Source organism: Tachyglossus aculeatus, chromosome 6 (assembly GCF_015852505.1).
Source record: "Tachyglossus aculeatus isolate mTacAcu1 chromosome 6, mTacAcu1.pri, whole genome shotgun sequence".
Lineage (NCBI taxonomy): Eukaryota > Metazoa > Chordata > Mammalia > Monotremata > Tachyglossidae > Tachyglossus > Tachyglossus aculeatus.
Window position 1 is genome coordinate 5,673,668 of NC_052071.1, and position 13,519 is coordinate 5,687,186.

Below are 13,519 nucleotides of genomic sequence, written 5' to 3' on the forward strand. Positions count from 1 at the left end.
ATATAAATGTTAGGGCGACTTCATCTACCTTAAGTTTATCCTTGCTTGCTTTAACTCTTCCCTGCAAAACTGTTTCTCCACCCTTATTGACACTCATGCCCTCACCCTCGCCAGTTATTCCAGACATTTCAGTCCCTCCTCAAGCCCCCACTCCACAGAAACCGCCCTCTCAGAGGTCATCAATGACCTGTTTCTTGCCAAATCTGAAGGCCTTTACTCCATCCTGATCCTCCTCGACTTCTCGGCTGCCTTCGACACTGTGGGCCAGCCCCTGCTCCTGGAAATGTTATCCAACCTCGGCTTCGCAGACTCTGTCTTCTCCTGGTTCTCCTCGTCTCTCTCTGGCCGCTCCTTCTCCATGTCATTGGCGGGCTCCTCCTCTGCCTTCCACCCCCTAACTGTGGGGGTCCCTTATAGCTCAGTTCTGGGTCCCCTCCTCTTCTCCATCTTCACCCACTCCCTTGGAGAACTCATTCGCTCCCACGGCTTCAACTGCCTCCTCTAATAATAATAATAATAATAATAATAATAATAATGGCATTTATTAAGTGCCAGGGCACAGGGCTCACTATGTGCAAAGCGCTGTTCTAAGCCCTGGGGAGGTTAGAAGGTGATCAGATTGTCCCACGGGGGGCTCACAGTCTTTAATCCCCATTTTCCAGATGAGGTAACTGAGGCTCAGAGAAGTTAAGTGACTTGCCCAAAGTCACACAGCTGACAATTGGCAGAGCCAGGATTTGAACCCATGACCTCTGACTCCAAAGCCTGTGCTCCTTCCACTGAGCCATGGTGCTTCTCTATGAGCACTTGATCCAGTGCTCTGCACAAAGTGAATCGTCTCTAGATTTCATCAAATGATTGACAGATAGCTCTATCCATCGATTGATCAATTGAGAGTTCCCACGCAGCCCATCTTGCGATACTTCCCAGGTTTTGAGGGCAGTTTCCAGTTCCAACCTCACCATTTTTCTTTTTGTAAAAAATTAATTTATATAATTTATTAAGCACTTAAAATGCACCGGTACTGTTCTAAGCACTGGGGTAGATCCAAGCTGATCAGGTTGGACACAGTTCCCATCCCACATGGGGCTCCCGGTCTTAATCCCCATTTTACAGATGAGGAAACTGAGGCCCAGAGAAGTGAAGTGACTTGTTTTTTAATGGTATTTGTCAAACGCTTACTTTGTGCCGGTCACCGTTCTAAGTTCTGGGACTGGATATAAGCTAATCAGGTTGGACACAGTCCCTGTCCCAAGTAAGGCTTCCAGTCTCAAACCCCATTTTACAGATGAGGGAACTGAGGGCCAGCAAAGTGAAATGACTTCATTTGATCGTATTTATTGAGCGCTTACTGTGTGCAGAGCACTGTATTAAGCGCTTGTTGCCCAAGGTCACACAGCAGACAAGTAACAGCTAGGATTAGAACCTGGGTCCTTCTGACTGGCCCAAGGTCACCCAGGAGACTCGTTTCTGCCATAGGTTTGGTTTCCAAGTCCCCTTTCATGGTCCAGCTGCAAATCATTTGAGCTCCCAATATGGTGCACATGCCATGAAAAACTACGTGTAGTCAAGTTCCCCACGGCTAATTCTTCAAGGAGGCAAAGGAATGGCAGTTTTCCTCAGAGACAGGTAATTCTGAGAAAATGCACAGTGGAGAATGCTTTTAACCCCCAATCTCCTCTTCGGCCCCTCGGAAAACCGGATCGGCACAGCTCAGGAAACGAAAACGGATTTACGGAGCGAGCGGGCTTTCTAGGTGGAGAGTCAGTTATTCATTTCAAGAATTCTTGCTCATCTGCAGGAGCGGTTTATTGACTTTAGAGCGTTTTTTGCCGGTGATGATTTCCAAATGCCCCCTAGGAGCCCGAAGAACCAAGCCTCTGGCTCCCCAGAGCAAAGGATTCTGGGAATGGGGGAATGACTTTCACCCCATTGACATAGCTGAGGGTTGTAGTCAGGCAAAAAGAGTGACTATTAATTTTACTTTGTTTCTTTTCTGAGCAAACATACCCTAGGTTTCCCAAACGAGTCTATGGGTGGTCCCAATCCGTAATCAGTCAGCCCATACTGACATATCCTTGCTGGACTTCAGACGCGGTTAGATTACAAGCTGGGTGGTGTTATTTTTGTGACTCTCCATCGTAACTCCGACTCCGGGTTGTGAGCAAAGGTTGTTTAGATGAGAGAGGAGCAAAGGGAGGGGAGGGTATTTATAAAATGAAGCAATTTTCCTGAAAAGGCCCTTCGGAGAGGCACAAATATTGTGAGGTCGTCTTCGTTTTTCAGAGCCGGTTTTAACGGCCGGTCCCTTGAGCTTCTTATTTGCCGGCGGATGGGAGGGATCGAGAGTGCGTTTCAGAGAGCTGGGGGTGACCAGTTTGGTTTTGGGAGCTGTTCTATGTTGTTCTTGGTGCATTGAAAGCACTCCAGAAATACTAGACTTACTCTTATTGTTGTTATTATTACATTATTATTACTACCTCACTGTATATTTGGGGAAGAGCAGCACGGCCTAATGGGAAGAGCGTGGGCCTGAGAGTCAGAGGACCTGGATTCTAATCCCGGCTCTGCTGTTTGTCTGCTGTGTGACCTCGGGCAAGTCACTTCACTTCTCTGGGATTCAGTTCCCTCATCCGTAAAATGGGGATGAAGACAGTGAACCCCATGTGGAACAGGGACTGTATCCAACCTGATTTGCTTGTATCCACCCCAGCAATTAGTACAGTGCCTGGCACGTAGTAAGTGCTTAACAAATACCACAATTATAATAACCACACTTTTTGACTAAAATTTATGTATATATTTATACACACACATAATTCAGAATCTAATGGATTTATATATCCAACAGATTTCGATTGAAAAGTGAGATGGCACTGAAGCAGCGGGGAATGAGGTTAGACTCTGGAAAATGTAATTGTAGCACCCTCAGGAGAAACACAACTTCCACCAGGGATGCCTATAAATAATATTTTCTTCAGTGCCTGGCACTTAGTAAATGCTTAACAAAAACCATTAAAAAATATTGAGTCCTTTCTGTCCCAGCCTTCTGGCTCTATTTTCTCTCTCAAAGGCAAAAGCTAGTGGCTATTTCACTCTCAAAAGTAGCTATTTAATGGCTTCTAGGGAGATCTTAATGGGGATGGTATTTATTGAGAGCTTCTTAGGTGGCAAGCACTGGGGGAGATATGAGATGATGATGATTAATAATCATGTTAACAATATTAATAATAATGATTATAATAGTCGTCTTTACTAAGCATGTTCCCAGCACTAGAGTAAATACAGCATGATGAAGATTTATAATAATCTCAATTATAATTAATGATAATAACAACACTAGAGAAAAATCATTAGAAGGTAGGTGGCAAGCACCAAGATATATATGCGATTATTATTAATAGCAGTGTTATGACTCTCCTCTCCTTTCTGCATCACACTAATTTTCTCCCCGTATTCAACCTCTCTCCCAGCCCCAAAGAACTTATGTCCAGATCAGTCATTTATTTATTTCACTTAATGTCTGTCTCCCCGTTTAGACTGTAAACTCATTGTGGGAAGGGAATGTGTCTGTTATATTGTTGTATTGTCCTCTTCCAAGTGCTTAGTACAGTGCTCTGTGGACAAAGTGCTCAGTAAATACGACTGACTATTACTATTAATACTACTACTACTACTAATAATGGATTAAGCACTTACTAGGTACCAAGCTCTAGGGTAAATACATGATGACGATTTATAGTAATCTTCAATATCAATAATAATACAAACACTAGTGATAAGTGCTTATAGGTAGCAAACAATGATCTATACCCAAGATTATGATCAATGGTAGTATCATTATTACTATTAATCCTACTACTACTAATAATCATGAAAAATAATAATAAATTTTGAAGCACTAGGTAGTAATAATAATGATAGTATTGTGGTATTTGTTAAGGACTTACTATGTGCCAGGCACTGTAGTAAGCTGTGGGGTAGATACAAGGTAATTGAGTCAGACACAGTCCCTGCCCTACATAGGGCTCACAGTCTTAATCCCTATTTTCCAGATGAGGAAACTGAGGCACAGAGACGCAAAGTGATTTGCTCAAGGTCGCCCAGCAGACAAGTGGCAGTGCCAGGAACAGAACCCAAGTCCTTCTGACACCCAAGCCTGTGCTCTATCCACTAAGCCACACTGCTTCTGCTCTAAGACTCAAAGGTAAGTACAAGGTGATGAAGATTTATAATAATGTCAACTATCGATAATAATAACTGCATTAGCGATCATGTTGTTTACTAGGTGGCAAGCACTGAGATCTAGGCAAGATCTCTCCCCCTCTCCATACCCCCCGCCTTACCTCCTTCCCTTCCCCACAGCACCTGTATATATGTTTGTATGTATTTATGACTCTATTTTACTTGTACATTTTTATTCTACTTATTTTATTTTGTTAATATATTTTGTTTTGTTCTCTGGCTCCCCCTTCTAGACTGTGAGCCCACTGTTGGGTAGGGACTGTATATGTTGCCAACTTGTACTTCCCACGCGCTTAGTACCGTGCTCTGCGCACAGTAAGTGCTAAATAAATACGACTGAAATTAGAAAAAAAGAAAGATTATTATTATTATTATTTCTACTACTACTACTACTACTAATAATGAACAAGCACTTATCCTATCCTGTCTTGATTTATTGTCTCTGCCGCCTCACTGACCTCCCTGCCCCCTGTCTCTCTCCACTCCAGTCCATACTTCACTATCCTGCCCGGATCATTTCTCTACAAAAATGTTCGGTCCATATATCCCCACTTCTCAAGAACCTCCAGTGTTGCCCATCCACCTCCACATCAAACAAAAATTCCTCACCATCAGCTTTAAAGCTCTCTATCACCATGCCCCCTTCTTACCTCCTCTTGCTAATCTCCTATCACAGTCCAGCCCGCACACTTCGCTCCTCTACTGTCCCTCCATCTCGTCTATTTTCCTGCCGACCCCTCGCTCACATCCCTCCTCTAGCCTGGAATGCCCTCCCTCCTTAAATCCGTCAGGCAATGACTCTTCCCCCATTCAAAGCCTAATCGAAGGCCCATCTCCTCCAAGAGGCCTTCCCTGACTAAACCCTCTTTTCCTCTTCTCCCACTCCCTTCTGCATCACCCTGACTCGCTCCCTTGATTCATCCCCCCTCCCAGCCCCACACCACTTATGTACATATCTGTCATTTACTTATTTATATTAGTCTGTCTCCACCCCCATAGACTCTTAGCGGGCAGGGAATACGTCTGTTTATTGTTCTATTGTCCTCTCTTAAGCACTTAGTACAGTGTTCTGCACACTTTAAATGCTCAATAAATATGATTGAATGAGTGAATGAAGTCTATGCTTTTATCGCCTACTTCCTATCTGGTTGTCTCTGTTCTTCTCCAAACTCCCCTGTTAGATTGTAGTTTCTCTGAGCCCACTTTTCTGCCCAAAGCGACAAATGCAAAACTGAATCTGAAATTGAGAAGCAGTCTGCCCTAGTGGTTAGAGCCTGGGCGTCAGAAGGACCTGGGTTCTCATCCTGGCTCTGCCACTTGTCTTCTGTGTGACCTTGGTCAAGTCACCTCACTCCTCTGGGTCTCAGATCCCTTATCTGGAAAATGGGGATTAAGAGCGTGAGCCCCATGTGGAACATGTACTGTGTCTAATCTGATTAGTGTGTCTCCAACCCAGTGCTTAGTTCAGTGCCTGGTACAGAGAAAGTGCTTTTCAAACACAATTAAAAAGTAAATCTGTTTTTGCAATAAGTACAAATTGCCAAATTGAAATGATTTTAGGCTAGTCTTCCTTCAAGGAGATGAAACCAACCGAATTTGACTTCCCTTCATATTTTCAGGACTTCTGCTTTTCAGATTTATTTTGCAAATGTTATTTTGAAACCCATGAATGTGAGTTATTTGTCTTGGGAATAAAAGTGATGGATTTTAAACCAATAGAATATAACCATTGAGGTCACTTGCTCAAACATATTTGCTGAATATGTGATTTTATTTTTCTCCAAACTTAATTGTTTTTGACCAAATTACCTTTAAAAAATACTCTTTTTTTTACATGTCCTTTTCACCTTCCTATTTCTGGGTCATCCAAAGAATATCACTTAGAAAGAAATGAACATTTGCTCTGCCTGGGACATGAGATAATTTTGTTGGCTTCAGACGACAATATTGTCTCTCTGTTGGTTTCTTGTGTCCCAGTAAAGTATTTTCTGATTTCTCTTCCAGGAGTTTGAGATAAAATTCACAATATGGTTTGACTTTCCTGCCCTGATTTAATCGTGATTGTTGTGCTTCCAATATGGCCTGCTTTTTGCAATATTTGGCAATAACAATAGCAATAATGATAATAATAATGTTGGTATTATTATTGCGCCTTATTGATGGCCCATTCTAAGAGGCCTTCCCTGGCTAAGCCCTCCTTTCCTTTTTTCCCTTTCCCTTCTGTCACCCTGACTTGCTCCCTTTATTCATCCCCCTCCCAGCCCCACACCACTTATGTCCATTTCTGTCATTTATAATTTATATTAATGTCTGTCTCTCTCTCAAGACTGTAAGCTCATTGTGGGCAGGGACTGTGCCTGTTTATTGCTGTATTGTCTTCTCCAAAGTGCTTAATACAGTGCTCTGCACACAGTAAGCACTCAATCAATCAATCAATCAATAAATGAAGCTGAATGAATGAATGAATTTGTAAAGTGCTTACTATGTGCCTAGCACTGTACTATAACCCTGGGGTAGTTAAACGATAATCAGGTCCCACAGGGGGCTCACAGTCTAAGTAGGAAGGAGTCCAGGATTGAATCCCTATTTTACAGAGGAGAAAACTGGGGCATAGAGAAGTGACATAGACTTGCCCAAGGCCATACGGCAGCCGAGTGGCAGAGCCAGGATTAGAACCCAGGTCCTCTGACTCCCAGGCCTGGAGTGGAGAGTTCCACTAAGCCACACTGCTTCTCACACTTGGGAGAGGACATTAAAAACAGCGTTGGTGAACACGTTCCCTGCCCACAGCGAACTAATAGGCTAGAGATGGAGACAGACGTGAATAGAAATAGAGATGGGAATGGGACTGTTATACTGTTGTATTGTACGCTTCCAAGTGCTTAGTACAGCTCTCTGCACACATTAAGTGCTCGGCGTTACTGATCGTATTGTCGGGGTGACCATACCCCCTCAAGCATCTAGAAGAATTATTTTGTACCAAACCGTTTCTTTGTGTCCACCACATTGGGTTAGCCACTATGAAATTGCTAGGATTTGTCCTCCCCTTGTCCCCTAATACCTCACCTAACGGCTTTCCTACTCCATCCCAGCACACCCAGTCTACTCCTCTAATGCTAGTCTTCTCACTGTCCCTCCATCTCCTCTATCTCACCGCCAACCTCTCAACCGCGTCCGGCCTCTGTCCTAGAACACTTTCCCTCCTCATATCCAACAGACAATTATTCTTCCCCGATTCAAAGCCTTCTTGAAGGCCCATCTCCTCCAAGAAGCCTCCCCTGACTAAGCCCTCCTTTCCTCTTCTCCCACTCCCTTCTGCATCACCCCAACTTGCTCCCTTTATTCATCTCCCCTTCTAGCCCCACAGCACTAATTTATATATTTCTCTTAATGTCTGTCTCCCCCTCTAGATTGTAAGCTCACTGTGGGCAGAGAATGCATCTGTTATATTGTTAGAGACTGCTTCCCCACGTGCTTAGTACAGTGCTGTGCACACAGTGGGTGCTCAATGAATATGATTGACTGACTCACTGTTTCTATATATGTACTAAAATGCCTACACACACACACACTCTCTCTCTCTCTCTGTATTTTAGGTCTCCATGTGGGGTAGAAAGAGACGCTACATTCTGGAGGGTGACTTTGTAATACTCTGTTAAGCTGGTGGAATAGGCTGTAGATTTTGAAATAAAACTTCATTAACGTTCTCATCCTTCTCTTTTTCCTCGTCTTCCATCTCCCGTTCCACTCCCTTTTCTTCTTCCTCATCTTCAGCATGACCTTATGGAAAAAGCCTGGCCCTGGAAATCAGAGGAACTGGGTTCTAATCCCAGCTCCTCCATGTACCTGCTGGGTGACCTTGAGCAAGTCATTTGACTTCTCAGTCCCTAGTTTGCAAAACTGAGATTCAATCCCTGTTCTCTCTCCTACTTGCACTGTGAGCACCTTGTGAGACCTGATGATCTTGCATTTACCCCAGTTAATCATTTGATAAATGGTATTTGTTGAGCACCTACTGTGTGCAGAGCACTGTACTTAGCACTTGGGACAATACAATGCAACAGAATTAGTAGATATGTTCCCTGCCCACCAGGAGCCTGCAATCAGTCAAACATATTGTGTGCTGAACACTGTACTAAGTGCTTGGGAGAGTACAAAATATAACAGACACATTATGTGCCACAGTGAGCTTACAGTCTAGAATAAAATAAAATAATAGAATAAATGTCTAGAATAAAATAAATAAATGAATGAATAAATAAAATGACAGGTATGGACAGAAATACTGTGGGGCTTGGAGGGGAGATGAGTTAAGGGAGCAAGTCAGGGTGACCCAGAAGGGAAGGGGAGAAGAGGAAAGGAGGGCTTAGTCAAGGAAGGCCTCTAGGAGCAGATTTACCTTCTATAAGGCTTTGAAGGCAAGGAAAGTAGTTGTCTGTCCGACAGAGGCAGGATGTGGGTGAGAGGTTGGTGGCAAAATAGATGAGATGGAGATACAGCGAGAAGGTTGGTGTTAGAGGAGCCAAGTGTGCGGGCTGGGTTGTAGCAGGAGAGAAGCCAGGTGAGGTAGGAAGGGGCAAGGTGATGGAGGGCTTTAAGGCCAACGGTGAGGAGTTTCTGTTTGATGTGGAGGTGGATGGGCAACCACTGAAGTTTTTTGAGGAACAGGGGTGACATGTCTTGAATGTTTTTGTGGAAAAGTGATCCAGGCAGCAGAGTGAAATATGGACTGGAGTGGGGAGAAACAGGAGACTGGGAGGTCAGCAAGGAGTACGGTAATCAGTAATCGAAGTGGGATGTGCTTTTTTTTTTAATGTGGTAGCAGTTTGGACGGAGAGGGAAGGACAGATTTTAGCGATGTTGTGAAGGTGGGACTGAAAGGATTCAGAGATTGGTTGAATATATGGGTTGAATGAGAGAGACGAGTCAAGGAGAACCCCAAAGTTACAGGCCTGTGAGCCAGGAAGGATGGTGGCACTGTCTACAGTGATGGGAAAGTCAAGGGGAGGGCAGGGATTGGGTGGGAAGATAAGAAGTTCTGTTTTAGACAAGTTAAGCTTGAGGTGATGGGAAGACAATCAAGTAGAGATGTCCTGAAGGCAGGTGGAAATGTGAGACTGCAGAGAGAGAGAGAGAGAGAGAGAGATCAGGGCTGGAGATGGAGATTTGGGAATCATCCGTGTAGAGGTGGGAGTTGAAGCCATGAGAGCGAATGAGTTCTCCGAGGGAGTGGGTGTAAATGGAGACTAGAAGGGGACCCAGAACTGAACCCTGAGGGACCCCCACAGTTCAGGGGTAGGAGGCTGAGGAGGAGCCCGCCAAAGAGACTGAGAATGAGTGGCCAGAGAGATAGGAAGAGAACCAGGAGAGGATGTTGTCAGTGAAGCTGAAATTGGATAATGTTTCCAGGAGAAGGGGGTGGTCAATAGTATAGAAGGCACCCTAGAGGTTGTGACAGACATTAATATAAAATAAACTACAGGTCTGGACGTAAGTGCTCTGGGGCTGAGGGTGGGGTGAATTAAGGGAGCAAATCCAAGAGTGAGGATGGCACAGAAGGGAGTGGGATTAGAGGAAGCCCAGCGCTTAGTACAGTGCCTGGCACCAAGTGAACGCTTAGAAAATACTGCAGTTATTATTAACGTTCATAATTGCTGTCATCATTTTCTTCTTTATCATCACTGTTTTCATGGTCACCTCAAACAGCAACCTCATCGCCATTATCATTGGCTTAGCCATTATTTTGATCTGCATCTTCAACAGCAGAGAAGAAGCATGGCCTAGTGGATAGAACCTTGGGCTTGGGAGTTAGAGGACCAGTGTTCTTATCCTGGCTCTGCCAATTGTTAGCTGTGTGACTTTGGGCAAGTCACTTAACTTCTCTGGGCCTCAGTTACCTCATCTGTAAAATGGGGATGAAGACTGTGAGCCCCCCGTGGGACAACCTGATCACCTTGTAACCTCCCCAGTGCTTAGAACAGTGCTTTGCACATAGTAAGCGCTTAATAAATGCCATTATTATTATAAGGGCTTACTGTATGCCAAGTACTGTACTAAGTGCTCAGTTCCTCTGTTCCCCCTCCCCTCCCCATTGCCCTGACTCATTCTTTATGTTCTACCCTCACCCCTCAAAGTTGTGTTTATAGGTACAAATTTAAAATTTGATTTACAATTCTATTTGTATATATTAATGTGTAAGTATCTATAATTCTGTTTATTTTAATGCTACTGATGCTTGTTTACTAGCTTTGATGCTTGTCTCCCCCCTTCTAGACCGTGAGCCCGTTGTGGGCAGGGATTGTCTATTTTTGCTGAATTGTACCTCCCAAGCGCTTAGTACTGTGCTCTGCACACAGTAAGAGCTCAGTAAATACGACTGACTGAATGAATGAATACAATACCACAGAGTTGGTAGACACATTTCCTGCCCACAGGGAGCTTACAGTCTAGAGGGAGAGACAGACATTACCATAAATCAATAAATTCTGGATATGGACTTAAGTGCTGTGGGGTAGAGAGTGGGATTTCTGATTTCTGATCTCAAGGATTTCTTGTAATGGAAGGAAATGTAATGGAAGGAAATCTTCTAGACTGTGAGCCCACTGTTGGGTAGGGACCGTCTCTATATGTTGCCAACTTGTACTTCCCAAGCACTTAGTACAGTGCTCTGCACACAGCAAGTGCTCAAATACGATTGATTGATTGATTGATTGAAACAGAAGACCTCTTCGATAAATGAGGGAACCGAGGTACTGAGAAGTTAAGGGTTTTGCCCATGGTTGCACAGCAGACAAGTGGCAGGGCTGGGATTAGAACCCAGATCCTCTGACTCCGAGGCTCAGTCTCTATCCACTAGAGCACACTGCTCTTTTGCGAGGTAGAGGGGCTTCATTCTGAATCACTGATTAATTATGCATAAAATGGTGGAAAAGGTGGAAAGCGAGGGCTGTAATCCTCCTCCTGGAAAATGACACAGGAGAAAAGATTATTGGACGGCCAGATTGAAATACCTAAACCTAGAGGATTTATGTCTTTAATGGAGATAATGACCTTAGGTTCTGGCAAAGAGGTAAATTCAAGGGAATTCAGTGGGGCTCTTTCCAATACGTAGGATTCAGGAATTTCTTTGTCTCCTCATAAGCGCTCAGACATATATGTGTGTACTCACATACTTGTCTAATTACAAATATTTTTTACATCTGTCTTTCCTTTAGGTGTTCCCACGAATGTAGTATTGTACTCTCCCAAACACTTAGTACAGTGCTGTGCATGTGATAAGTGCTCAATAAATACGAAAGATTGATTGTAGATTCCATCTTTTCCTAAGACCTTTGCCTTTATCTGTCAATCAGTCAGTCAGTCGTATCTTCTGAACGTCTACAATTTGCAGAGTGGGTGTTCTAGACACACCAGAGAGCACAATGCTTTGCCCTCAGAGAGCCTACAGTTTAACAGGGAGGGAGACACGGTCATTCAGGAGTCATTTACAATGCTAAATGCAATTTCTAACATAATGTACAGTATTTTAAATGACTGGTCATATTGGTATTGAATAAGTGCTCAGTCCTGAGATTGAGATTGGATACAGTGCCAATCCTCCACAGGGCTCTTAGTTTACCTTATTGCTATTCTAAGAGCAAACTCAAATACCAGGGAATCCATCGTATTTATTGAGGGCTTACTGTGTGCATAGCACTGTACTAAGCCCTTGGGAGAGGACAGTGTAACAATATAACAATATATACACATTCCCTGCTCACATTGAGTTTACCATCTAGAGAGGGAGATGGTCATTCATTGAAATACTTAAATTACGGTTTGGGGCGTAAGTGCTGTGGGGCTGGGACAGATAAGGTCCTGGGTCCTGATCCTGGACCCGTCACTTGTCTACTGTTTGACCTTGGGCAAGTCACTTCACTTCTCTGTGCCTCAGTTCCCTCATCTGTAAAGTAGGGATTGAGACTGTGAGCCTCACATGGGACAGGGACTGTGTTAACAAATACCACCATTAGCCTCATCTCTCTCATCAACCTAAAGCACGGCCTAGTGGTTAGGACACTTTCCTGGGAATCAGAAGGACTTGGGTTCCAATCCTGGCTCCGCCACTTGCCTGCTGGGTGACCTTGGGCAAGTCACTCCCCTTCTCTGGGCCTCAGTAGCCTCATCCTGAAAATGGGGATCAAGACTGTGAGCCCCCCGTGGGATATGGACTGCGTCCAACCCGATAAGCTTGGATCTATCCCGGCGCTTAGAACAGTGCCCAACATGTAATAAGCGCTCGTCAAATACCTTTAAAAAGTAATGCCAAACAAAAAAACCCAAGGAGTTATTTACCCAATTCTGGAAGTTGTGTCTTTGCAAGATCTGGAGAATCTGTCCCTTTCTCTTCACCCAGATTGCTCCCAAGCAATTTACAATCTTACAAGCACCTGTAAGATCCTTGAAGGCAAGGAGCATGTCTATAGGCCTTATTGTACTCTCCCAGGCACTTAATACAGTGCTCGAGAAGTATGATTGAATGATTGACGGATTGTAGGATTATTCCTTCATCACCAGTGTTCACCTTTTAATATCTTTCTCCCCCTCTAGACTGGAAGCAACATGGCCTAGTGGATAGAGCACTGCCCTGGGAGTCAGAAGGTCATGGGTTTTAATCCTGGCTCTGCCACTTGTCTGCTGTGTGACCTCGGGCAAGTCACTTCACTTCTCTGGGCCTCGTTGACCGCATCTGTAAAATGAGGATTGAGACTGTGAGCCCCACATGGGACAGGGACTGTGTCCAGACTGAGTTGCTTGTATCCACCCCAGTGCTTAGTACAGTGCTTTGCACATAGTAAGCGCTTAAGAAATACCATTATTATTATTACTTTGGGCAACAAATATGTCTACCTACTCTGTCGTATTGTCCTCTCCCAAGCGCTAAATGTGTTTTTTACACAGTAAGCACTCAAGAAAAGCAGCGTGGCCTTAGGGAAAGAGCTTGGACCTGGGATTCAGAGGACCTGGGTTCTAATCCTATGTCTGCCATTTGCTTGTTATGTGACCTTGGGCAAGTCACTTCACTTCTCTGGGCCCTCCTTTGTAAAATGGGGATAAAATACCTGCTCTCCCTCCCTTTTCGACTAAGAGTCCAGTGTGGGACAGGGACTGTGTCTGACCTGATTATCTAATGCCTCACACAGTCACGTACAAAACACTCAACACATATCGTAGTTGTTCTTATCATTGTGTAAGCAGGAAGCAGTATAAACACACTGGGATTGAACAGCCAAAA